The sequence below is a fragment of the Dermochelys coriacea genome, chromosome 1, assembly GCF_009764565.3.
Source record: "Dermochelys coriacea isolate rDerCor1 chromosome 1, rDerCor1.pri.v4, whole genome shotgun sequence".
Classification (NCBI taxonomy): domain Eukaryota; kingdom Metazoa; phylum Chordata; order Testudines; family Dermochelyidae; genus Dermochelys; species Dermochelys coriacea.
The window spans coordinates 271664483-271691939 of record NC_050068.2 but is presented as its reverse complement, the minus strand read 5'-3'; the positions used below and the strand labels follow the sequence as shown (position 1 = coordinate 271691939).

The following is a 27457-nucleotide window of genomic DNA, read 5'->3' as shown; positions in this document are numbered from 1 at the left end:
CCCAAGGTCCCAAACCCCAGCCAGGACAGAAGCTGGAGCCAGGCAGTAGTAAACTGCCCAGGGAGCCCCAGACCCTTCACCTGGCCTAGGCGGTGTTCCCTGGATGGTGGGGACATGGGACAGGGGCTGCTCTCGGGCACCCTGGTCCTCTACTCAGGGCAGGTGGAGAGTCTGGTGCTCCCCACAGAAGCCCAGGCTCCCTGGGTGGCTCTTACCTTGGCCCGGCTCTGGCTTCTGGCCTGACCAGGGGTCAGGACTCCTGCATGTTTTCCACTTTTGCCTTTTGAAAAGATGGTCTCATAATACACGAACTAGGGGTCACCAAATGACGTTAATAGGCAGCAGTTTTAAAACAAACAAAAGGAAATATTTTTTCACACAATGTACAGTCAACCTGTGGAATGTGTTCCTAGAGGACGTTGTGAAGGCCAAGACTATAAAAAGGGTTAAAATATGAACTACATAAGTCCATGGAGGATAGGTCCATCAATGGCTATTAGCCAGGATGGGCAGAGATGGTGTCCCTAGCCTCTGTTTACCAGAAGCTGGGAATGGGCAAGGGGATGGATCACTTGTTGAGTACCTGTTCTGTTCATTCCCTCTGGGACACCTGGCACTGGCCACTGTTAGAAGACAAGATACTGGGCTAGATGGACCTGTGGTCTGACCCCGTATGGCCATTCTAATGTTTTTAACACTTGATTAAAAGCCCAAGTTAACTCTACTATAAGAAGAGTTTTAAACAATGGGCTAGCCAGCACATAAATGTATTGTTTTCCCCAGCACACTGTGTCTCATGATAAAAACCTGAACATGCATATAAACTGTCCTTACACAAAAGTCAAGTGACCCTGCTCTTACCTTAAGACTTCTTACAATTAGTGCATAAGCTCTAATTATTGTTTCAGAAAGCTAATTATGTTATTGAAGCCTGTACTACCTTGTAAAATTATGCATAGCTTTTCATTTGAGCCTCTGATAGGCTGCACCCTGAAAATCTCTTTTGTAAACAGGTCATTCAAATATCTTTGTGACTCCTTGGCACGCCCACAAAAAACTGACTAATGTGTATACACCTTCAATTACAATTTTGGTCTAGTCATCAGATAGCATTACACAAAGAATGCTCTGTTATTAGTAGATATGGACAAATATTTTAGTGGCCTTCCCTGTCCCCAGTGTCTGGGTACAGGTGGCTGCAGCTTGAAAGAGAGAATGGAAAACTGGAACAGTGTGTTCACATGGTCTGTGGTACCACAGGTCACCAGCTCTGGCAGAGGCAGTCAGAGCTCTGATGGCATTGAAAGTTTGGGGCATTTTAGTTAGAGTGGTCTTGCCAGGGAACTCAGACTCCATTATGTACTCCAGATGACAGGTTCTGCTTAAAAAAGGAGCATTCTCCTGCTACAAATTGGGTGTGTCAGTACATCTAGGACTGACCAGCTGTCACAATTTCAATGAGGGAGATTATAAGTGAGCTATTGAAACACACAGCAAAGTCTTTCTTTGTTAGATGGTGAGGCTTTAAAAACTGATTTAAAAGAAAAGCAAAATGAGTCTCCATGAGCAAGATCTGGCAGATTTCAAGATGCAGAATCAACTTTGACATAAGCATGTACAAAAGCCAGAGTGTCATGGCCATCTTTGTTACGTCTCAAACTGGCCCCATCATTGACGAAGGATAAAATTCCACCAGTACACTGAAGTCCATGGGGATATGTTTGCTAGTTATAGAAATATATGAACAAGTGCTGCACCTAACCTGTTTCGCAGTGCAGTGCCCTCTCATTCTATACTGAATCATATTGGAATAGGGAGAAGAGATTCTTACAGCAAAGGTTCTCAATCTTTACAATATCGAGACTCGCCTACCATCTACCAGGGCTAGCTGGAATCTCATAGCTCCATGTTTAATAATATGGAATGGGCAGGGTGGTCATGTCCCTTGACACCTGTCTAAGAACTCATGCTTTACAAGACAGAAAGAGACAGGAGAAATATAGCTGCACTATTTTATAATGGGCAAGTATTACCCTCATTTTACAGATGGGTAAAGCGAGGCACAGAGGGTAAGCACTTACCCGAGACCAAACAGTGAATTAGTGACAGAACCAGGAATATAACCCAGGTCTTCTTATTCCCAATACCTTGTTTTGTCTACTGGGCCATGCACAAAGTCATGAGAAAACATCAACATGACAAATTTTAGACACCTTGCTACAGCAATCACTATTAAGAAGGGTAAAAAAAAAAATCACTATTTCTATCAAGCGTTCACTCTTTATGTAGAGCAGGAAGTAATAGCAATATCTCAAATATCACTGTGTGGAAACTATTGGCAAACGTTGACTCTTTAATGGGGATGGCTGTATGATTCTAGACTTGTATCCCTTGGGGCAGACCATATGAAAGAATGCTAGTGGTATAGAGACTGTTGTTCCCTTTGGGGTATCCATGGACAAACCTAGCCATGAAATCCCAACATGATTGCCTTGTTAGCCAGCATTCCCCGAGAGAAGTTTCCAAACACCACAAAACAGAAGAACCACAGACTTGCATTCAAAGTGGGTTTGCTGCACCACAATGTCTCTTTCAAACTGTATATCCTCCAAGACATGGGTTGTGTCCTGATCTATGTTTACAGCACTCAGTACCATAGGGCCCCCAATCCTGACTGAGGCTTTTGGACACTACCATAGCCACTAACAACCACCCTTTCTTCTGTGTGACATTGTCATCGTTACAAGAAAGGTGTGTGCTTTGAAATGGTAAAAGCAGATCATGAGGTTAGGAATATGATGACTATCTATGCAGCTGGCAAAGCAGTACTAGGAGATTAGGGAGAACAGTTATTGCTCTTTCCTGTTACTTAGAGGACTTTGGCCTTGGTGCACCTCTTGGTCATTATAACAAGCTTTGTGTTAATACAATCAGCTCTTCTATAAGCCACCAAATATCTAGTTCTTCCATTTTGCCTTTGTTGTTTTAAGGAGATACAAGTTGCCCTGAAGGCACTCGTGTTTTCATGAAACAAAAGTTGCCTGTAGGGTAATTAGAGTTTCCAAAAAACAAACAACAACAAAACAGTTCAAAGGTCTAATATATTGTGATTTTTTTTGTCTTCAGAACACACACACCGTGTGAATTCATGTTGGCAAGCCATGAAGGAGGTCAGTATGTTGACATGGGTACGGATTTTTTCCTTTCACAGACACTTCAGGCTGGGTCATGTGATCACTCACTACTATGCTTTGCCAGCTGTATATGAACTGCACATGCCCTGACCTTACGGCAATAAATGCAGCCACACTAGTGATTTCAAGGAGAGTTTTACATGAAGATCATTTGCAGGATAAAACCCACAATACTGTCAAAAGAGTGGAAAGGCAAGCAGACAATTACACACAAATTATTCTATCTTCTTTTCAACCTGACTTGGATGGGGGTTTTGTTTTGGACCCTGGAAGTTCTTCCAATCGTTTGGACATTGTTAGGTACTTAATGTTTGTCTGTTTGTTGACTGTCATACCATACACAGGGCAGGGGGCATGTCTTTCCTGGTGAAGCACACCTGGGGCAATATTTTATTTCCAAACTAGGGAAAAAGGAAGGATTAGTCAACCCCCAATTTGCTCAACGAATTCATCCTGGGCCTCTTTCAGGCCCCCTTGCAATTTCACAGGGTGTTAGGGCAAGCCTGCCTCAGTTTCCCTTTTGTTAGAGTTCCATGTCTGGTAATTAGTTCCATGTCTGGTAATTTCTTGTTCCAGCCCTCTGGCTGGACTGTTAGTAGTCTCTTTCCTCTTGAGGCAGGAAAGAGTCTGATGGGTCAGAAGACCACTCACCCTAGCAAAGGGTCAGTCTCCAGCCTTTGTTCTTCAGGCTGTACTAACCCCTCTGATAGAGGTTGAGGAATCAAGACCCACCCACTTATCTGGATTCCAATCCAGGTACCCTGTGTGAAGCAGCTGGAATCAGTTCCTTCCAATCCCTTACTGCTTCTAACCTCACCTCTCCTGTAGGCTGTTGCGCAGACACATGTTCCATGAGCCTCTTCTTCTAGAGGTCCAACTACCTGGGCAGCTTCCTGCCAGTCCACTTCTGCAGCACCCTGCTCTGAGTGGTTCTTCAGCCTCTCCAACAGTCACCCTCCCTTCTGATCTGCTGTCAATCCTACCAGAGGAAGCAGCTCATCTCTCTGAGAACCCTTGTAAAGGTGTGGGCAGCGCTTGCACACCCCCTTGTGGCCTGGTTTGGTGCTGCGGGCATGCCCGCACCTTAGTTCCCTCCTCCCCACACCCACTAGGGCAGCCTAAATTTGCTCTAACAGCCTGGAGCAAGGAGAAGCCAACATACCCTATTAAAAGGAGACATGTCATTTGTTAGTGTTTCAGGACAGAAGAAAGTACAATACACTGTTCATAAGGGCCTCATCTCAGGGCCCTAGGTTAGCTCCCACACTTGAAGTTCATAAAGTCTCTAGTTAGGCCCATTTTCTAGAGCCTGAGAGGCAACCACCATGCACTGCAGCCTGCAAAGCTTCCACCTGCTCAGTTTCTCCTGCTCAGTTTCCTGTTTATATAGCCTAGCAATAGGGCTGCACTCAGCTGGGCTTCCTTGATTACACTCCAGCCTATCCCTTAAAAGGGTAGTACACTCCTACACTACTCTCCCCGCTAGAATCTTGTCTGGCTCTAGAGCAAGTTCTACTGTCTGTCCATGGAGTATCTCTGCACTCCATAAGGACAATCAATTTGACCTCACTATACTGCTGACCTAGCCACCTTCTTTTGAGCTTATTCTCCAGCCAAAGGAGCACTTCCTGCTTAACATCACCAAGGAAGTTTGCAAGACCTTTGGCCATACTTTTATCCTCATTACTGAGATACACAGAGACCAGGAGTTGTGTTCCCCAACATCTTATATAGCTCACCTGATGAACAAACTCCTCCATATAGTCTTTGGCACGTCATAATTCAAAACAAACTGTATGCCTTGTAAGGTGAGCCCTCTGGCCATAGCAGGAGTAATCAGAAGCACTGGGCTTGCACAATTCATAAACTGGCACGAGGCTGCTTCCCAGTCTTTGACAGCAGCCTCACAGGATACATTCACACTTCAGAGTGAAACTAGTTTTTCATCCATTCCAACTTCTACTTTGGTTTTCTAATTAATCTAAACCATCTTTTTTTCCTGTGGTCTTTAGTAAAGGACATATGAGAGCCTATTTCCAATCCTCGTGCACCCAGACTACTTTGTGTGTAGTGTTAACAACTGGAGGGTCACCTTTACTCTCCTCCCTTTGTAGGCTGGCACATCTTTTTGCGGGGGGGGGGGGGATTTTTTTAAGTCCCACTCTGGTTAGGGCTCTATGTGGCTGTCTCCAGGCCTCCAGGTGGGGAGCAAAACCTTTTCTCTCTCATCTGCTTTATTTTTCTCATGGCCAGGTGATTCTACATTAACAACATGTGTTGCAGCCTACTGAAAGGAAAAACCACCTTCACCACACAGCCCAACTTTCACTTGAAAGATTTAAGGTCTTATCTTCAGGGCTGCCCTCTCCACTTCCAGTAGTTCCACCTTCTCATCCTGGGCATCAGTGATCTAGTACTGCTGGAGGATTCTCACAAAGCTCTTCCTGGTCTCTCTCCAACAGGTGGCCTTCAGGTGGGCCAACTCCTGCTCCTTTTTTATGCCTTGAGCCAAGACACTTTCCCAGGAGGAGCCTCTCTCTTCCAGCTCCTGCCGGGCTTCTGCTTTTGGGGCCTGTGGAGTGTTCATCTGTGCAAGGATGTCATCCAAGATTCTCTCAGCTGCAATAACCTTCTCTTCTAGTTCTTTCCAGCTTATTAGTGGATGAATTTGCTAGGCAGTTGTAGATGGTATCACTGTTACTGCAGCTTCCATTGTCACAGTCTCCATATTTGTGTCTATTGATGCCCTTCAATGGGCAATCCACTCCTCCCCTTGAACAGGCTTCTTGAATATACAAGTTATCACTCCACTCTACCATATAGAGTTATTGCCATGCTCTCCACCATACTGCATGTACCAGTGCTCTTGTTGTATACCTGTGTCGTCTCCAGAGTTGTCACTGCAACAATGAATGACACAGAGCAGCCATCTTCATTTAAGTTGCTGCCAGGCACAGCAGGGGGTCATATCTGTCTGCACCCCAAGATCTGTGGAAACCGAACATTCACATATGAACAGTTTATAGATAGATATAGATGCAGTTACATAGTTAATATAACAGGCATTAACAGTCCAGTGGATGGTCTCTTAGCTGGTCTACAAGTACAGTTACCAAATACAAACATAGCATTTCCTTACAATTTATTATTAGGGATTTAAATTACTGCCTCATTTTTAAGAGAATAATTCATTCTTGTGTATAAGAATGAAATAAAACCTGGATTTAATAGACCCCCTAAGACCATTCTCCTACTCCAAACCCATATGCTATCCTGTTCTTCTCCCCCTCCCTCGGCCTGCTCTGTGCTGTACTCAGAACCCCTTATTTGCAGATTCTTGGAATCTCAGAAACACCTGTGTTTGTTCTGATATTTAACCCAATAGTATAGATCATCCCAGTGCATTAAGTAGGATTTGCAGGTGCTAATATAACTTAGCACAATACAGCGCTAGTTGTATGATCATTTCTTTCCAAGCAGAGGTAAAAATCACTTATACTCACAAGCCAAAGGAGGGGTCTGCTTTCTGGCTACCTAAATTCGGACTTTGCAGCTGGGCTTCTGTTGTAGAATAGTACTTCTTTTCACTTCTCCTTTGTGGTGCTTATGGCAGCGCTTACCTTGGGAAAACTTGTCAATGTTGTTATTCTGAACTCCAGGTGTAAAAGGTATTTGTAACATTCACACCTGGGATTTGGAATTGGGGTAGCAGGTTGTGAAGGGGCACAGTAAGCAGTTGTTCTTCACAAACAAACCTCTACCAGGGCTGCCTGGTATTAGTGTTAGAGAATGAGGGGAAAAAATAAAAGAGTGAAACAAACAAAACTTCCAAGTAAAAAAACCTGTTGTTTTTAACAATGATGCATCCCAACAACATGTTGTGGTGGTGAAGGTTAAATTCCTCTTGGGTATTTTTAATGAATACACAGCTTGCATTGATGTAGTATTTAGGGACCGATCTTGGTCTCAGATAGTCAGATGAATCTCACTGCAATATCTTGTGTTAAAAATAAAAAATAAAAAAAATAAAAAAATCAGCAACTGTGCCAGAAAATTCACAGCCAAGTCTGCAAACATAGGTACCGCATGGGCCTCTAAACAGTTGGTGATCTCCAATAATGCGCCCCATGTGGCATGAGAATAGGGGGAAGGAGGGGGAAGAAAAGAGCGACTGAAAAGGCCAAAGCATCTCAAAGGCTTTTCCTTGTTTATTGGTGACTGTCAGAACCTTTCCACCCCTCAGTATTACCTGCTGCGAGTTAACTTTCTTTTTTGTGAAATTGCTCTTTCCATTTACCTGTTATGGTGCTAGAAACAAATAATTCATAGAATCACAGACATTAAATACGGAAAAGGCCTAGTAAGTCATCCTGTTCCTCTCTGTAAATATAGGTTTCAGAGTAGCAGCCGTGTTAGTCTGTATTCGCAAAAAGAAAAGGAGTACTTGTGGCACTTTAGAAACTAACAAATTTATTTGAGCATAAGCTTTCGTGAGCTACAGCTCACTTCATCGGATGCATTTGGAGGAAAATACAGTGGGGAGATTTATATACACACACAGAGAACATGAAACAATGGGTTTTATTATACACACTGTAAGGAGAGTGATCACTTAAGATGAGCCATCACCAGCAGCGGGGGGGGGGGGGGGGAAGGAGGAAAACCTTTCATGGTGACAAGCAAGGTAGGCCATTTCCAGCAGTTAACAAGAACATCTGAGGAACAGTGGGGGGTGGGGTGGAGAAATAACATGGGGAAATAGTTTACTTTGTATAATGACTCATCCATTCCCAGTCTCTATTCAAGCCTAAGTTAAGTGAGCTGTAGCTCACGAAAGCTTATGCTCTAATAAATTTGTTAGTCTCTAAGGTGCCACAAGTACTCCTTTTATTTTTGCGAATACAGACTAACACGGCTGCTACTCTGAAACCTAAGTTAATTGTATCCAGTTTGCAAATGAATTCTAATTCAGCAGTCTCTCGTTGGAGTCTGTTTTTGAAGCTTTTTTGTTGAAGGATAGCCACCCTCAGGTCTGTAATCGAGTGACCGGAGAGATTGAAGTGTTCACTGACTGGTTTTTGAATGTTATAATTCTTGATGTCTGCATAGCCATTACCTTCAGCCCCCAACTAAAACCTCTCCAACGCATCATCAAGGATCTACAACCTATCCTGGAGGATGACACATCACTCTCACAGATCTTGGGAGACAGGCCAGTCCTTGCTTACAGACAGCCCCCCAACCTGAAGCAAATACTCACCAGCAACCACACACCACACAACAGAACCACTAACCCAGGAACCTATCCTTGCAACAAAGCCCGTTGCCAACTCTGTCCACATATCTATTCAGGGGACACCATCATAGGGCCTAATCACATCAGCCACACCATCAGAAGCTCGTTCACCTGCGCATCTACCAATGTGATATATACCCTCATGTGCCAGCAATGCTCCTCTGCCATGTACATTGATCAAACTGGACAGTCTTTACGTAAAAGAATAAATGAACACAAATCAGACGTCAAGAATTATAACATTCAAAAACCAGTCGGAGAACACTTCAGTCCCTCCGGTCTCTCGATTACAGACCTGAGGGTGGCTATCCTTCAACAAAAAAACTTCAAAAACAGACTCCAACAAGAGACTGCTGAATTGGAATTAATTTGCAAACTGGATACAATTAACTTAGGCTTGAATAGAGACTGGGAATGGATGAGTCATTACACAAAGTAAAACTATTTCCCCATGTTATTTCTCCCCCCCACCTCACCCCCCACTGTTCCTCAGATGTTCTTGTTAACTGCTGGAAATGGCCTACCTTGCTTGTCACCATGAAAGGTTTTCCTCCTTCCCCCCCCGCCCCCCACTGCTGGTGGTGGCTCATCTTAAGTGATCACTCTCCTTACAGTGTGTATAATAAAACCCATTGTTTCATGTTTTCTGTGTGTGTATATCAATCTCCCCACTGTATTTTCCACCAAATGCATCCGATGAAGTGAGCTGTAGCTCACGAAAGCTTATGCTCAAATAAATTTGTTAGTTTGTAAGGTGCCACAAGTACTCCTTTTCTTTCTGTAAATATAGGGGAGTTTTGTTCAGTATATTTTCTAGTGTTTTGTAATTCTTTACGAAACAGATAGACCTAATAAATTTGTAGTGGTACTGAACAGGAATTCATATTCTTTTATACAAATAGTACAAACTATATGTAACAGTGGGGGATAAATATGTAACAGTGGGGAGAAATGTTTTTAGAAGTCAGGTCTGATCACAAAATCTGAATGAATTTGAGAGGAGGGGTGGGCATTTAGCACCTCTCAGGCTAGAGCCCAATGATTGGGCTCATATTCATTCAGGTTCCACGATCATACAACATTTCCCCCAGGTGCTATGTACTTATCCATCATAGCTTTTGCTTCTTGTGTAGAATAATATCTACTGTTCTCAGACACCACAACAAGTGCACTGGCATCAATCAGAGATGCTTGTTTTCAGCACCTCTTAAAATCAATTCCATCTGAAATGCTTTTACAAGCTGATTGTATTTAGATATCTGTCATAACATAAGGGACCAATGTCAGAGAAAATGCATCCCTGTGAAAGGCTATGCAAAACTTCAGAAGTTATGCTCCACCCTCCCCTGCCACTCCACCTAAAAAGGGGAAAGGAGAGAAAAGGATTAAATGAGGCCACACTGCAGTACCAGTATTGGTTGAATGGAGCCTCAAGGTGTTAAATGCATTCACAGGTGTAACAGGCTCAGTCACCTCCTGAGAGCCCTTTGTGGTCAGGGTTGGGTCTCCATTGCCCTGCCTCTGTTTTCTGTCTTCAGGCCCCTGAAGAACTTCACTAAAGGCTTTCTTGTGGCGAATTATACACCCATGTGAGGTCTGGATTTATTAACAAACAATTCAAACTATCAACACAACAGCTATTCAGATCTGCCCATCCTAGGTTTTTCTTCAGTCCCAGACTGCTTTTTATCAAGCAGCTACTTCAGCCCCTTCTGAATTCCTTTCCCACTCTTCCTGGCAGGAACTCTGCAGTCTTCCAACCCAGAGTCCTATCTTCTCCAGGAAAGGGTCCAACTCACTCCCAGGGCAGTCTCTTCTCCAGCTTTGAGACGTCAGCACTCAAGTTCCTCTACTGTTCTAGCCTTCAGCCTTCTTCAAAACCTCAGATTCTAGTCTCCAGACCCAAACCCTTCTCTCAGTTAGGGACTCTTATAGGGGACTCCTGCAGTGCCTCTCCCTCTCTCCAGCTTCCTACTGATCTAAGAGGGGACACCGTCCTCCATTAGGCCCTCTCAACTCAAGGCTGTTAACACAGCAGAGATGGTCTTGATCGGTTCCTTCTAAATGGGCCTATGGCAAGGTGCCTGGCCTGAAAAATGGCTGCTATAAGAACACAACCCCGCTATCTTGCATGAAGAAACGTTTGTTGTTGCCCAGCTGGCCCAGGTATTTATAAGCTATAGCTAGACAGTAACCAGAATCTTACCAGTTAAGCGGATGAACCTTTACTATATACCTGCCAGATTACCTAAGTGTAGCACTGTTTAACCCAAGAGCCAAAGTGCAATGGAAACATGTGAAAGATGAATGGCACTGCCTGGCTCAGATACCCCCTGTAAAGTTTACCATGAGTTACCAATGGGACTCATTTTTATTTCAAACAGCAAATTAATTTCCAGATGCTCACGATCCATAAATATACAAATCTTCTTGAAATATATTCAGTTTGCAAATATCTACATTAATGGTTGATTTACGGTATGTAGTTAATGCCTGATTATTTCATTGTGTCATTTGCCAGTATATGAATAATTCATGATCACACATTAACAAAACCCAAGAACGGGTAGATTCAAGATATTGACTCAGAGCCAAAAGCAAGAGAAGTAAATGAATATATGTGGATAGTTTAGGACTGGGGAGAATATACTTAGACACCTCAGTTTTCTACAGCAACTCAAATGTATCCACAGGATGTGGTATAAGAATGATGCTATATTAATGGTGGGGAGAACATACAGTGCACTACCTGCAAAATGTTGCTGAAATCTGATAGTCGAAGCATTCTGTCAGCCCAGTAACCCCATAGTGAGCTCTCTTCGTGCTACCATTATTCAGGCATGGATTCTGGACTCACTTTGGATGGTCATGCAGAAAGAGGTGACATGATCCAAAGGACAGGACATGGAAGCTGAATTTATTGCACATATTGTACCCTCTACTGCCGGACTTATATAACAGCTCTGGGCAAGGTCATCTGAAGCTGTCAGCTTGCCTTATTGACTGGTATTAAGTCATCACCACAACGTGTATGTGGGAATTAAATCAAATTTAAGAAAAACAGTGCCAGCACAGAGGGTAAGCCTGATCATGTACCACGCAACCTATACAAGAAAGAAACTTAAAGAGCTTTAAAATGGAGATTAACAGAGACAAGACACTAATGTGCTATTCGTGAAATGGGTAAGTAGGGTAAAGAGTTAAGCTATATCAGGGCCAAATCCTGCAATCCTTGCTCTGTTAAAAAGAACTCCCATAGTTGGAGATTTAGCCGAGTAATCACAGCAGGACTGATTCCATAGAGCCAAAGCTTTCAGTGTTCCTAGACACTGAGCAGTATTCGAGTCTTTTGGTACTGAAAGTCACCAAACTCTCGAAGCAGCCATGATCTGTGGCTGTACTCTCACAGGCTGTCCTGTTAGCTACTCCTGTAGTGGAGTAAACTGGTCCTTTAGTTAGAATGTCCTGTGTTACACTATAATTTATCACTAAAAAATCCCTAACCCTAAATATCCCAACCTGCCCATAAAACCCTACTCCCAAACCAAGTACTAATGTTCCAAGAGCAGAAAGATATCCCACATTCCACAGTCTACCTGTTGAGAGCAGATAGCAAGAGGTTCAGAGCCTCTTGTCAGCTGACATTATTTAAAGTTGCCGATGCCCTGGAGTTTTTCCTCCATTTAGTTGCACCTCACAGCACCCTCAGGAGCTCCAGAGCTGATTATTCCTCACACAACTGGAAGGGGGGAATCCAGAGATATGTCACAAAACTTAGGGCCCAAGCGTGAAAGTTGGTGAGTATCTGAGGTCATTTTTATACACTTCACCACAGATATACTTGGCACTCTATAGACAACTAACAAAATCCCAAAGAATTTATAACTGAGATACAATAATATACGCATGACATAGAAGATGGTAGCATCAGACATGGGGATGAGGGGAAGGAGGACAAGATTTATATAATATTGTGTTATTTGTATTAGGCAACATTAGGAGATATTTGAAGAAGGGAAGAGAAATACAGTAAGTACATGGTGCTCAGGATCAAGAACTCTTTGTTACAAAAGGAAGATATGTTTAAAGTTACATCCTATTTTAAAAAGAGATTGTAGTGAGGAGAGGCACATTCTGATCTCATCTTTGCCAGTGTAAATACAGAGTTAGTCCAGTAATGTCAATAGGGCTATTTGAGAATTCCACTGATGTGACTGGGAGCCGAATGTGGTCTACAGTGTCGCTCTGCCATATATTGTTAAGAAGAATGCAGTATATTTCAAAAATAATTCAGACTGGAAAATAATTTGAGGATAAGTGGTGACAGCCTAGATAATGATGTTTCCAAGTATGCCTTCAAAGCCAACTTTCCATAAAAAGGCTTAAAGCATGAGCTGACATTTACTCTCTTTTATTGCAGTCAGACACAATAAATGCAGCCATAATTTGGCTCTCTCAGAAGCAGAGCCATTGATCAGGGTTATTAAAAAGTTATTTAAAATTTCAAGTGAGCAATCAGTTTTGCATCACGCTCATCTCTTGTACAGTGAGACTGTGGTCAAAGACTAATCCCAAATCTATTCACTTCAATTAGTCTTTGAATCAGGCCCATACTGAATATTATGGCATCTTCAACCAGGCTTGGAAAAGCAATGCCATGATTATATTGTAAATGGCAAAAGTAACCCACTTTCATTTTCAGGCAAGAAGTAATATTGATTACTTGCCATACATGCACGTTTGTTTTAAACTACTAAAACTTTTGGGGGTATAGAAAAAAAATAAGTGAGATGAAAACAACAAATGGAAAGTTCAGGATGATCAGCAAGAACCTCCTGATTTGAGATTTGTTAACTGAGGGCTAGTTTCCCAAGGGAAATGGCAGAAGCCACATTGTTAGGAACTTTTTTAAGTAGTCTATAGGTATGCTTGGAAGGATTAGATTTCTATCAGTAAATGTTTGTAAATGTCAGTTTCACCACACACACACACACGTTGACTAAACCATATTTCCAACAATAATAAAAATTTACAGATAGGCAAAGAAAAATGCTGCTTGAGGGCTTAGAGTTTGATTTAAGGGCTATTTCCTTTTATATGTTGATGTGTGAAGTTGACAAGTTGTTTTAACAGTTATAAATCTTTAACTTTTGAATCTCAACATCTACTGTTATTTAATGATTATTTGACACTCCCTCGTTGTGTGACCACCCCATAATTTCATGCACTTGTGAAAAGTCAGATCAATATAGAAAATACTTAAGAACAAACATTAATATTATCTGTCAAAATGATAAAAAAATAATTCTGCCAGATCTATAAAAGATACTAGCCAATGTACTGTAGGAAATAATTCTTCACTAGCAGGGAAATGAACTTGATGATCTAATCAGCCTTTTTTCTCTTTCACTTGTGTTATTTTAGAAATGTAATCTGTTACTTTTGCAACACTGAGAGACTGAAATGCAGCCCTACACCTCGCATATTTCTGGTTCTGACTGAAATAAAGGAAAGAAAACTCAAAACGTTGCTTCAGAAGAGCTTGCTTTAAGAGCACACTCACAGCCAAGGTTATTCTTTGTGCTTCATAATGGCCAGTGTCAATCTCACAAATGTTGACAGTTTGTGTGTGGAGGATGCTTTAAATAAAGGGGAAAGACCTGGTAGAAAGTTTCGTGTGGATGGGTGTCTCAATTATTATCTCTCTTTCAGCAAAGGATTAAGCATTGATTTAGCTGTTGAGTAGCATAGAGAATGATTGCTCTGGTAACGGGTAGTAGAGCCAAATACTAAAAGCTATGGTATGATCCTTCCAGAGCACAATGTGGGGTGGGTATGGAGCTGCTCAGAACGTGGTGGGTTGCAAGCCAGGGCTGAATAGGACACAGGCTTCCCTCCCTTTCATGTTGTTTTTAAATGCTATTTCTAATGCAAACTGACAATTAGAAAATTAGGCTTAATTTGATTCCAGGGTTTATACATTTTTAGGGGTACATCTTAAAATGGCATGGCATGGGGGAGTATGTGCCTTCCCCAGGAAGACACCCAGGGTATGTCTACACAGCAAAACCAAAACAAACAAACCAAAATGCAGCAGTGAGTCTCAGAGCCCAGATCAGCTGACTCAGACTTGCAGGGCTCAAGCTGTAAGGCTAAAAATAGCAGTGTAGACATATGGGCTTAGGGTCTCAGAGCTCAGGCTCCAGCCTGAGCATGAACATCAACACTGCTATTTTCAGCCGTAGAGCAGAAACCCCGCAAGACAGAGTCAGCTCCCCAAGGCTCTGAGACTCCTTGCCATTGGGTTTTTTCTTTGCCGTGTAGGAATACTCTTAGATACCATAGTCAGTGAGCGCCAGTAAAGCCCATTAAAATTCAGATTTTAAATACTCTCTCACAGTCTGAAAAATCCATCAGCTACAGGGTTAAATCTAATTCCATTAGGCACATTTCCAGCATACGCTTGCCCATTTGTCATTTGCTTATTTGCTCCATGCTGCTTCAGAACTTAGTACCGCCGCAGTGCTACAAAACTCTGAAGTGCCACAGCATAGTTCAGCACCCCCAGGATGCTCGTCCTTCAGTGAATCAGGCTGCACCATTCACCCTGTATTAGGAATGGTTCTTTGTCAGCTAATCAAGGTGGTCTTCTACTGACTGTACATTCAGCAGGTTAAGTGTATTCTGTCCTCACAAAGTACAAACAGAAATTCCTCTCTCCAAAACTGCACTGTTTAGCATGTCAGCACAGCAGAGTGTAGAAACAGAAGACAAGTGTTATTTCAATGGAACAAAGTTACCAGGCCAACAGCAGATATATTTATTGGCATGGAGTGCAGTGAATTTTGTATGCAGCAGGGAAGAACCTGTTTTACCAAAGATCAGGTCTACACAAAAGAGTTACATTCAGCACTGGTAAAGAGACTCATCTATTGCAAACAGTACCAAAGATAGAGTTCCCTGGAAGCAAAATGTGGGGCTAGCTGAAAATGTGCTTGCCATGCTGAAATGAAAGAGACAACACAATAGTAACTACTGAAGAAACAGCTGGGCAGTTCTCCATGAAAGGAGATACCTTGGAGTCTTTTACTCTGGGTTAGTCCAGCTGGCTGATTGCCACAGACTCTGGAAGACCTGGGCTTGCTGCCTCATGAGCAGTCCCCCATAGCTTTGGAATTTTCTCACCCACTCCTGATTCAAAACTGATTCTTGAGGGCATGCTGCAATGCTCACTCTCCCACTCCACCTCCCCCAGCCTTTGAAAATGGGGGTGAATTGTGTGGAAGTGGTGAATTGTTGGCGAGAGAGCAAGAATTGTTTTAGTTTTTAGTTTGCCTGGCTTAGGTCATATTAGAGTATTGCTGCAGTTCAATTATGTTGCAGTTAGCTTTTCTTCCCCTTGTTAAGCATACATTTAAGTTATATCAAAAACATCAAAACTGTGTATAGGGCTCGTCTCCTTTCCCATCTCTTCAATATTGTACTGTACATATGTTGAAGTGTTCCAAGATTAAAAAGAAAGATATGAGTCTGGTTCACTTTTATGAAGCCAGTTTTCTTGCCTCCTTAATAAACATCTGATCTTACTGAAAATGTGTTAGAAGCAAGCCTCAGAAAACTTTTCCCCCTGAAAGAAAGAACTTTAATACCCATTTCCTCCTTTCAGTTATGCTTTATACACAGCTTGTGCGGTTTGGGTATTTTTGTTTGGTCTGATAGATACTCATAAAACTCCCTTTTTTCAGAGAAGTGGCACCAAATAGTGCTTCTATTTTCAAAGGTTCATAATGAAAACATTACTAGTCACTGTTTTCCAGGAGTATGTAAGTCAGCGGTATGTCTGTGTATTTTATATATATATACACACCTGAAATCCTTCTATTTTGATATTTACACACACACACACACACACACACACACACACACGCTTCCCTTTGGCTTGAAACTTGATGTAAAAGGTCACAGCTGAAGAGAAAATTTTTCTACCATGTTGTAACAAGAGATGCTTTTACATAAGCTTTTTTATGATAAGATTATATAAAAGTGAGTGATTATATCAGCTCATCTAAATATACTGTAAATGAGTTATTCGGTTTAGAAATTAAGTTCCACACAATTATTTTCTAACAAAAATATAAGGATTTCTGGCACAAATAGAGTTAGTACCCTCATAGCCCACATACTAAAGGAGTCCACAGGTAAAGGCACTGTGGACAAACCCTAGTGGTTTCATACAGTCACATCACAGCCTAAACATAATTCCTTGGTCAAAATGAGCAAACTTGCCTCTAACTATCCAGCATTCCACCTGCTGACCACCACTACCTATCCCCTCTTCAATGCAAGTCTTAAGGAGAATTAAAACTGACAAAACATGTACCCTGCATCCAATTAACAAGTAGTTAGTCCTCAGAGGAGGAAGAGAGACTGACAGTACAGCATCATGCTGATCAGATGACCAGTGGTCAATATGTATTCACCATTCAAGATCTGATTGCTGACCAGTCATCCAGCCTGTTGTGCATCACAGAAATCTGATGGACAGTGCAAGCTGACTTCCATCTCCTGAGGCTACTCTGTGTACACCACAAAACCAAACAGGGTGAAGATAAGTCTGGAGGTGGAATAGGCATTTTATTCCCAGCTGAGCCAAAGATTCCCTTAAGGGCATCCACTAGATCTGACAGTCCAGAGAGCAGACTAACTACCCTATTCACCTACAGATCTCCAAACATAACATGCTGCCAGAGGAGCTGCGATATGCTGACTGACATGGTGATGAAGTTCTCAGGGCTCATCATCTTGACACACTACAAATCTATGAGGACAATGCCTCTGACTAAATGGCACAAAATCTGTATTATCTTTCCACTTCAGGTTTTTCAGTGGCTATTTCGAAACTCAACCATAAATACTCCCTGGCAGAGATGCCAACTTTCTGAGTTCCTGGGGGGTGCTTAACCCCCACTCTTTCCCAGGCCCCACCCCCACTCCACCCTTACCCTCAAGCCCCCACCCCGCCTCTTCTCACCCTATTCCTCCCCCTCCCCCTCCTCTTCCTATCCCTGCTCCTCCCCCTCTCCCCCAGCACCTCCTGCATGCCACTGAACAGCTAATCACTGGCAGGCGGGCAACGCTGGGGGAGAGGGGGAGGAGCTGATCGGCAGAGTTGCTGGTAGGTGCTGAGCATTCACTATTTCTTTTCCATGGATGCTCCAGCCCCAGAGCACCCACAGAGTCAACGCCTATGTTCCCTGGATTGAGTGTGGACATCAGGAAACCAAGAACCAACCCTACTTCTCCCATTGTTGGTTTGGCCAGGGGAGGGCAATTTTAAATTAGTGTCAGGGTGCCCTTGAGTGCAGTGGCCCCAAGTGGTAGTGTGGGCTACAGTTTACACCCTGTGATGAGACACGCCCCCATCCCACGGACAGCAAGCCTACGAGCATCCTTGCACTCAGGCAGTGCCAATTAGGTGCACCTGTAGAGCATACCCTTCCCGGAGAAGGGGAGTTTATACAAGATGAATCTGGCAATGGGGAGTGGGGGAGATTTACCTGAAAAAAGATGCTGCTAAAGACCAGGAGGAAGCCCATCAGCCAGAGGAGCCCAGCCTAAGGCAATGATTAGCCTTTCCTTCTCCCCCACTTTGTTTAGGGCAGACAGACACTGCAGCCCTGAGAGGGGCTCTGGACATCTGCTTGCCATCATTGCCCAGTAGCTGGACATGAGAAACAGTGCCAGGGACTGGAGATAATTAGACTCAGAAAGGATCCCAGAAGTGAGCCTAGCTCCTGCAGAGAACAGGGAACTTGCCCAGGAGAGGCAATTCCAGGGGGCATATGGGGCAAGAAACCTAAAGAGATGATGGCCAAGCCCAGGGAAGTGTACTGGACTGAAGAACAAGGATCTGAATTCAGAGGAGGCTCGGAATTATTTTAAGTCAAAGTTGCAAAAGCTATCGGAAACCTGCATCACAAGCAATAGGAAAAAAATGGTAGAGAAGGTTGCAGACCAAACTGCAAGCATCTCAAACAGGTTATTAAGAGAAAGACTACAAGAAATGGAAGATGGGAAAGCTACCTCTTGAAGGTCAGAAAGTGTAGGGGGAAAATGAGAACTTACAAAAGCTAAACAGAGTTCGACCTTGCAAAAGAAATTAAAACCAATAGTAAGAGGTTCTATAGCCAAACAAAGAAAAAAGAAAACAAGGAAAGAAGTGGGACCACTAAGCATTGAGGATGGGGTGGAGATTAAAGATAATCTAGGCATGGCCCAACACCTAAACAAACACTTCGCCTTAGTTTTTAATAAGGGTGACAAGGAGCTTAGGGGTAGTGGGAGGGTGGCGAATGAAAATGAGAATATGGAAATAGAAATTGCCACATCTGAGGGGGAAGCCAAACCCAAAGAGCTTAATGGGACCAAATCAGGGGCCCCAGAAAATCTCCATCCAAGAATATTAAAGGAACTTGCACAGGAAATTGCAAGCCCAATGGCAAGGATTTTAAACAAATCCATAAATTCAGGGATCGAACTCATGACCAGAGAATTGCTAATATAGTACCTATGTCGCAGGGTTGATACATCCCGTCACCCCATGGGGGCGGGGCAGAGGTGCGTCACAGCCCCGTGGTCAAGTCTGAAGGGCTGCCCTGTGTCTTGGGGCTATGTGGCCTTGTGGCTTTAGTCCTTAATACAAGCCTTGCTCTCAGGGCAGCACTGCCCAATGGCCAAAGTCAATACTATAGGCCTTACTGTCAGGACAGCACGGCCTACTGGCCAGAGTCAGTACTACGGCCCTTGCTCTTAGGGCAGTGCAGCCCAATGGCCAAAGTCAATGACACGGCCCTTGCTCTCAGGGCAGTCCGGCCCTATAGCCAGAATCAGGAATATGGCCCTTACTGTCCGGGCAGTGCAGCCTGCCGGCCAGAGTCAGTACTACAGCCCTTGCTTTCAGGGCAGTGCAGCCTAGCGGCCAGAGTCCATAATCCTGGTGAGTGGGGTCACCATCCCAGGGTGGGTGGCCAGGATAGGGGGAGTCAGGCCCAACCTCTCCACCGGATCCCAACCCGGGGCCCTATCGGTGGTGGGATTACCTGCCACCAGCTCGGCAGGGCTCCTACTGAAACATGCCGAGCCTTGGTTCAGTTCTGTAACTGTTTCCACGCAAAGCTTTCCTGGGTTACTTCCTACCTGAGCCTCTGGAGTTCTCCGCCTCAGGGATTCTCTGGTCTCTCCCCTCTCCGCAATGTTCCAAGCCGGTGTGTCGGGGTCTGTCTCTGACTGGCTGGCCTCCATGTCTTGGAGTGCAGGCAGTCCTCCCTCAGGAGCTAGAGACACACCTCCTTCCCTACCAGCGGTCAGCCCAGACTGGGCTGCTCTGCTGCCTTTTATATCCTGGCTCCAGCCGGAGCATGCCCAGCAGAGCTGGAGATAGGGTGGCCTCCCCGGCTAAGAGAGGAGGGTTACCACCTGCTCTACCGTGCCGGGCTGATACACCCCGTCACAACCTATTTTTAAGAAAGGGAGAAAAGGTGATCCAGGAAACTACAGGCCTGTTAGTTTGACCTCAATTGTATGCAAGGTCTTGGAACAAATTTTGAAAGAGAAAGTAATTAAAGAAACAGAGATAAAGGGTAATAGGGATAAAATACAACATGGTTTTACAAAAGGTAGATCGTGCCAGACCACGGGATCTCTTTTTTGAGAAGATAACTGATTTTTTAGACAAAGTAAGGCATTTAATACAGTCCACCTGGGAAATTATTAGCTAAATTAGAGAATATCGGGATTAATATGACAATTAAAAGATGGATAAGGAACTGGTTAAAGGGGAGACCTACAATGGGTTATTCTGAAAGGTGAACTGTCAGGCTAGAGGAAAGTTACTAGTGGAGTTCCTCAGGGATCGATCTTGGGACCAATCTTATTTAACATTTTAATTGATGATATTGGTACAAAAAGTGGGAGTTTGCTAATAAAATTTGATGATGACCAAAGCTGAGAGGTATTGCCAAAATGGCAGAGGACCAGAATATCATAGATCTGGAGGACTTTGAAAACTGAAATAAAAGACCAGGGATGAAACTTAAGAGTGCCAAGTGCAAGGTTGTGGACTTACAATTTTTATTATAAATTGGGCACTTATCAGTTGGAAGTGACAGAGGAGAGAAAGACCTGATGTATGACTGTGTGCCATCAATGTGATGCGGCCGTGAAAGAGATTAATGCAGTCTTAGGATGCATCAGGCAAGGTATTTCCAGTAGAGATAGGGAAGTGTTATTGCCCTTATACAAGGCACCTCATCTGGAATACTATATGCAATTCTGGTCTCCTATGTTTAAGAAAGATGAATTAAAATTAGAACAGCTGCAGAGAAGGGCTATTAGTATTATCCGAGGAATGGCAAACCTACCTTATGAGAAGAGACTCAAGGAGCTTTCCTTGTTTAGCCTAAGCAAAGGAAGGCTGAGAGGAGATATGATTGCTCTCTATAAATACATCAGAGGGATAAATACCAGGAAGAGGAGTTATTTAAGTTAAGCACTAATACTGACATAAGAACAAATGCATATAAACTGGCCATCAACAAGTTTAGACTTGACATTAGACAAGCATTTCTAACTATCAGAAGAGTTAAGTTTTGGAGGAATGAAGCCTTCCAATGGGATCAATGGGGCAAAAAACATAACTGACTTCAAGACTGAGCTTGACAAATTTATGGAGGGAATAGTATGATGTGATTGGCTACAATGACATGTGGCACATCTGCAAGTGCTAGTAGCAAATATTCTTAACAGCCGCAGATGGGGCACTTGATGGGGAGGGCTCTGAGTTACTGCAGAGAATTCTTTACCAGGTGTCTGGCTGTTGGGTCTTGCCAAAATGCTCAGGGTCTAACTGATCGCCATATTTGGCATCAGGAAGAAATTTCCCTCCAGGTCAGATTAGCAGAGACCATGGGGGGTTTTCACATTCCTTGGCAGCGTGGGGCACAGGTCACTTGCTGGTTTAAACTAGAGTAAATGGTGGATTCTCTGTAACCTGAAGTCTTTAAATCATGATTTGAGGACTTCAGTAACTCAGCCAGAGGTTATGGGCCTACTACAGGAGTGGGTAGGTGAGGTTCTGTGGCCTGTGATGTGCAGGTGGTGAGAATAAATGATCCTGATGGTCCCTTTGGGCCTTAAAGTCTATGAGTCTGAGACTACACACCCCAGTGTACTAGTGAGTGTGAAAATAAGGCTCATGACTTCAGTGGGAACAGTGGAATAAAGAGAGCAGGATTTGAGCTCATAATAAGAATGTCAATTTGCAAAATGCAATGCTTTGAAACATGGGACTTTTATTCTGCGTCTCTAACGTCACAGACAACTATAAGTGGGATGCACTGTATGTTGCAAAAGCTAGGCACAATAGGATCTCTGTGGAGCAGAGTTTCAAAATTTACTGAAAAAGTTTCTTTGCATTAGTGGATTTAAACTAAACTTTATTTTACAAAAATCTTTTCTATGGATCATTTTTCTTCACCAATAAGTGCATTTCATTTAAGATGTTTAATTAAGCACTTGGAATGGGGAATTTTTTGCTATGGTCTTTGCTGGAAAGTTTCCATTTTACTTCAGGGTATTACTAACATCTTTCATTTTCTTAGCTTATGTCACACTGGCAAACAGCCACAGCTACCAAAAAAGAGCATAGAGATTTTGTAATATCTTAAGGCAGCCTAGTAGAAGTGTAAGATATTAATTAGATTTAAAAGAATCCCAGCCACACTCTGGGACATAATATTCTATCAAAACCCCATTCAACTGTCATTTACCTTTTGGCATTTTATTTTTCTTGTAGTGTTTACAGTGTTTATAAATACAAGTTCTTGTTCCTAAACATCTCTTCTCTTCCTCAGTGATCCATAATCTGGTATTAAAGAAGAAAGAAAGGGAAAGAATCATTATTCCCATTTTAGAGGTGGGGAAACTGAGGCATGGAGGTACAGTGACTTGCCCACAGTCACCAAGCAGGTCAGTGGCAGATCCAAGCATAGAACCCAAGTATCTTGATTCCCAGTGATTCAGTGTACAATGCTGCCTCTTTTCAGGAAATGAGGAGACATCACTAATATTGTAGCTTCACCAAATAAGTCAGAGGTCATGCTGCCACTCATTCTGATCATTGTAGGTCTTCCCTCCACACTCCACCAAGACCTAGAAGACTAGGGGGCAAATGATCTCAAATTTAATTTGATTAGAGAAAGAAGAATGTCCCTCTTTCTCTCCCAGAAATGAACTACACATTATTGCCCCTGTCAGAGATGATATGAAAGTTGGCTACCCAGGGCTGATTAGAATCTATTTAAGGCTTTTATAATTACAGCATTCTATAATTATAGAAAGGATAATGCTCCCACTTCCACACAAATTCATGGGTAATTGTTTAGCAATGATGGGAAAGGAAAGGCAATGCAGAAGTAGTATGATTATTTAATGAGGTTTCTGGAAATGTATTACACTATTTAAAGTTTGCTCGAATGGAGCAAAGGTTTGTTAAGTTGCCATTATTTTCCATGCTTGTTAAGTTCTGAAAATATGAGGTGTTAGGTTTAGCACTGGGCATATGAAAGGCTAAATGGTGGCTGTAACCCACTGCCCTGATATGGGAGGGTGAAGAAGGACTGTGGACCAGCAACATTTCCCATTTCCCAGCACCATTTGCCCTGAGGCAGGCACAGTGCAGAGAAGAATACACATGAGCAACATTTGGATGCTTCAGTCAAAGCTTTAAAGGAACAATATTTAATGCAGCACTGGAGTTGCTACGTTTTTAGAGAAATGAATGGTTAAGAAATATATCATGCTTTGTAATTATCTGTATCGATACTTATAAAAGCTTTGGCCTACATTTTCAAGAGTGTGCAGGATTAGGCCCAGGGCTTTTGCAGTGAAGTACATTCTTCCCCTTTCCCTGTGGTAGATGAAGATATGCAAAGTCTCCATGAAAGAAAGAAAGCAGTGCTCATCTGTTCTGCACATACTACTGCTGAGCTTCACAAGATGGCAGCTGCCTTGCAATCAGCAAATTCTTAGAAGTTTAAAGATTAATATAATTAATGTAATCAATGCAAATCAACATGGGTTTATGGAAAATAGATCCTGTCAATCTAACTTGATATATTTTGATGAGATTATGAGTTTGGTTGATAAAGGTAATAGCGTTGATGTAATATACTTAGACTTCTGTAAGGCATTTTGATTAAAACACTATAAAGCTATAACATTAACATGGCAAAAGCTGAATAGATTAAAAACTAGCTAACTGATAGGTCTCAAAACATAATTGTAAATGGGGAACATTCAATGGGAAACATTCGTTTCCAGTGGGTCACACAGGAATTGGTTCTTGTTCCTACACTATTTAACATTTTTATCATGACCTGCAAGAAAACATAAAATCATCACTAATAAAGTTTGCAGGTGACACAAAAATTGGGGAGTGGTAAATAATGATGAAGATAGGTCACTGATTTAGAGCAATGTGGATCACTTGGTATACTGAGCACAAGCAACCAATAGGAGTTTAAAATATGGCTAAATGTAAACGTATACATGTAAGAACAAAGAATGTCAGCCAAACTTACATGATTGAGGACTCTATCCTGGGAAGCAGTGACTCTAAAAAATATTTGGGGGTCATAGTAGATAATCAGCTGACTATAAACTCTCAATGGGACTCTGTGGCCTGTTAACGTGATCCTGGGATGAATAAACAGTAGGAGTAGAGAGATTATTTTATTTCTGTATTTGGCACTGGTGAAAGCATTACTGAAATGCTGTATCCAGTTCTCGTGTTCACAATCCTAAAAGGATGGTGATAAATTGGAGAGGATTCAGACAAAAGCACAAGAATAATTAAATGATAAGAAAACATGCCTTATAGTGATAAACTAAATAGATTGAGCTCCTTGAGTCTAACAAAAAGAAGGTTAAGGGCTGACTTGTTTACAGTCTATAAATATCTACATGGGGAACAAATATTTAATAATGGACTCTTCAATCTAGCAGAAAAAAGTATAACATGATTCATGGAAGTTGAACCAAGACAAATTCAGACTGAAAATAAGGTGTAAATTTTTGGCAGTGAAAGTACTTAACTGCTGGAACAATTTACCAAAGGTTATAGTGGATCTTCCATCACTGACAATTTTTAAATCAACATTGGATGTTTTTCTAAAACATATGTTCTTGGAATTATTTTGGGGAAGTTGTGTGGGCTTGTGTTGTACAGGAGGTGAGATTAGCAGATCACAATGGCCCCGTTTAGCCTTGGAATCCATGCATCTACATCAAAGTCACAATAGTTACACACAACTTGCACACTTTCAACTACTTGAATGCTAATGTGGAAGTATGATCCATCATTACAGGGACATTGCAACACTGTATCATGCCTTTCGTTTTCACAGGCTTATGGGAACTGACACTTGATAATCCTTGTCTGGAAAAAGTTTCCAGTTTATTTTTGACTGGCGTTGTGATATCAGAGACGGGGCATGAATTGCTAGCGACACCTGTGGTCGAAAATGTAGAAATACAGAAGGATTCTTACTGTATGCATATTACCAGATTAAGCTCATGGGAAAATGTTTGTTACTTGCTTACATTAGTTCAAGATACAAAGTTACACGTTTTATTTAGGCTGTAATGCATGACTGAAATAAATTTTTTCACTTCAGAAATAGTCATTCCATTTGCAAAGTAACTGAGAAAATGCTAAGCCCCCATGTAGAGCAGATACACGTTAGCAATAGGCTTAATGTTCCTGGGAGATTTTTCAAAATAACTTTGAACGTATGGTTCTTTGTGCTTTATTTACAAGAATTTTATTTTAAAAATCCCAGCAGAGACTAGTTCTTTTTGGCAACTGAAATATTACTCATAGTTCTGTTCAGCTGCATGTGATAGTACATATGTAGAAGCAAATTTGAGATCTGACTATTTTTTAAAGAACAATGTTAAGATGGACTGTGAATTTATATTCCACAAGGAATTTTTTAAAGGCAATAGTTGATTCATGTAGATCCTAGATAAAACTCTGTACAGATTTTCCTTGTTTTTATAATGGGCTTTGTCCGAACAAACATTTTCCTACTGTTTGGGGAAAGACCTCTAGGAAACAAATGCCTGCACACTATTCTATCTTGTCTGTGCTAGCGTATCTGTCTTTGCAAAGTTAATGTAATACTAGAGATTTCCTTCTATGGCATGTCATGTTTTATGTATATTGCAATATCTCTTCATGGTGTAATCTTAAATATTTCAATACTGTCTGCATATTTAGAGGAAAAAGATCCCCTCCCCCTCATTATTATGTCTACTAGAATTCTGGATTTTATCTATTTCCATGATCTCCTTGGATTTGACCTCCCCTCACCTCCCTGCATAGCATGTAGAAATAATTCTTATTCTTGATGTGTGTTTCCCCCCCATACAAAAGCAGTATAATATTGTTCTTTTTGCAGAGCAGTAAGTAGAGTTTAAAACTTTGGAGCAGTTATTCACTGGATAGAAGAGAAAATAGTGACACAGAATCAAGCTGTTTCCATAATATCCATTTTATGGAGTGGCCCAGATCTCAACTGATGTAACTATTGAATTGAATGGAGCTACAGGCATTTACACTAATTGAGGATCTGGCCCAGTAGGTGCACACAAGGCCTGATTCTGAACTCACATAATGGTGATGTTGACCTCAGTGGAATTACATTGTTGTAAAATCAGTGTGAGATCAGAGTCAATCCAAGATTTGTTGTTCAACTTGAACAAAGATGGCACACATCATACATAGCAAAGCCTTATTAAGGTAATGCCCACGTTGAGAGCCCCAGCTGAAAACATCTAGGTCCCAGCCCTTAGCTTCTTTTCCTGTATTCTGGTCTGGAAGCCCCCATCTTATATCCACACCTCTCCCTACCATGTAGTCCATGAAACTGAGCATAGTTTTGCCTAGATGGCATGCTCATCTAGCTCCAGGAAAAAAAGGATGCTAATACCTGATCTTAATGGTCTGGGTGTGGTGCAGATATGAAAATATCTATAAAGGGGCTTCATCAAGAGAACTTCAAATCAAGTATTTATATCTGAGTAATTCAATCATACACATTTCACTATTGCGTTCAAACACAGCAGCGTAATACTGGAGTTGAGATCAACCCCTTCCTTCATGAGGGCTGATGATAATTATTTCTATTGATGTCTGGGAATGGCATGGCACAAAGAGAGGCTGAAAGGAAAAGACTTGTACTGGAAATGCAGATGTTGTTCTGTAAATTATAAAGGTACTTTTTATGGATAGCAGCAATGGAGACATGAAGGGGAGCAACCTTCAAGTCGACCAATACAAGGAAGTCTGAGAGTCTGACCAAATTAGTTTAGCTAACTCCAGACATTATTCTAGTTCTCTGGTTTTTGCAGAGATAAGGATGGGAGGAGGGAAGAAGAGACTGGAATTCTAGTAAATACCTATGTTTATAACAGCACCCAAACATCCAAGATGGTGATTGATCAGGTAAAGAAACGTTCTGGCTCCACAGAGCCACAACCTTCCGAGAGAAACAGAAAATTTTAATTAGTTGCAGTCAGATCTCCCTCACCCCAGGATAGACTTGGCTTCCACAGTGAACATAGCTGTTAAATTGGACCCTAAAGACTGTACTTGATTAGAAATGTATGGATGCAGAAGTTTAGTTTCCTCATGTGGGAGAAGTAAGCTTAAGAGGTTGACACAGATTTGTGGGAGTGAGAGGTTGCGGTAGGGAGAGAAATTCTCTTCCCTGAGATTTACCTCAGGGTGTAGTAAAACTAGATAAGAAAGAGCTTGATATGTTTATGAATGGGATTCTATGCCTGGCCCAGGAGGCCCCTTTCAGTCCTATGTAGTCAGAAATATTTCCAAAAACCAGTGATCCTT

At 42.2% G+C, this 27457-nt stretch overlaps 1 long non-coding RNA gene across 1 annotated transcript in view; it reads right to left on the bottom strand.

Annotated features, from left to right (window-relative positions):
• Positions 1 to 19858, bottom strand: part of LOC122455790 — a 38444-nt gene extending 18586 nt beyond the window's left edge. The window contains exon 1 of the long non-coding RNA XR_006274253.1: positions 19687 to 19858. This is a non-coding gene — a long non-coding RNA (uncharacterized LOC122455790). The remainder of the gene's footprint in view (positions 1 to 19686) is intronic.
• Between the last annotated feature and the right edge of the window lie 7599 nt (positions 19859 to 27457).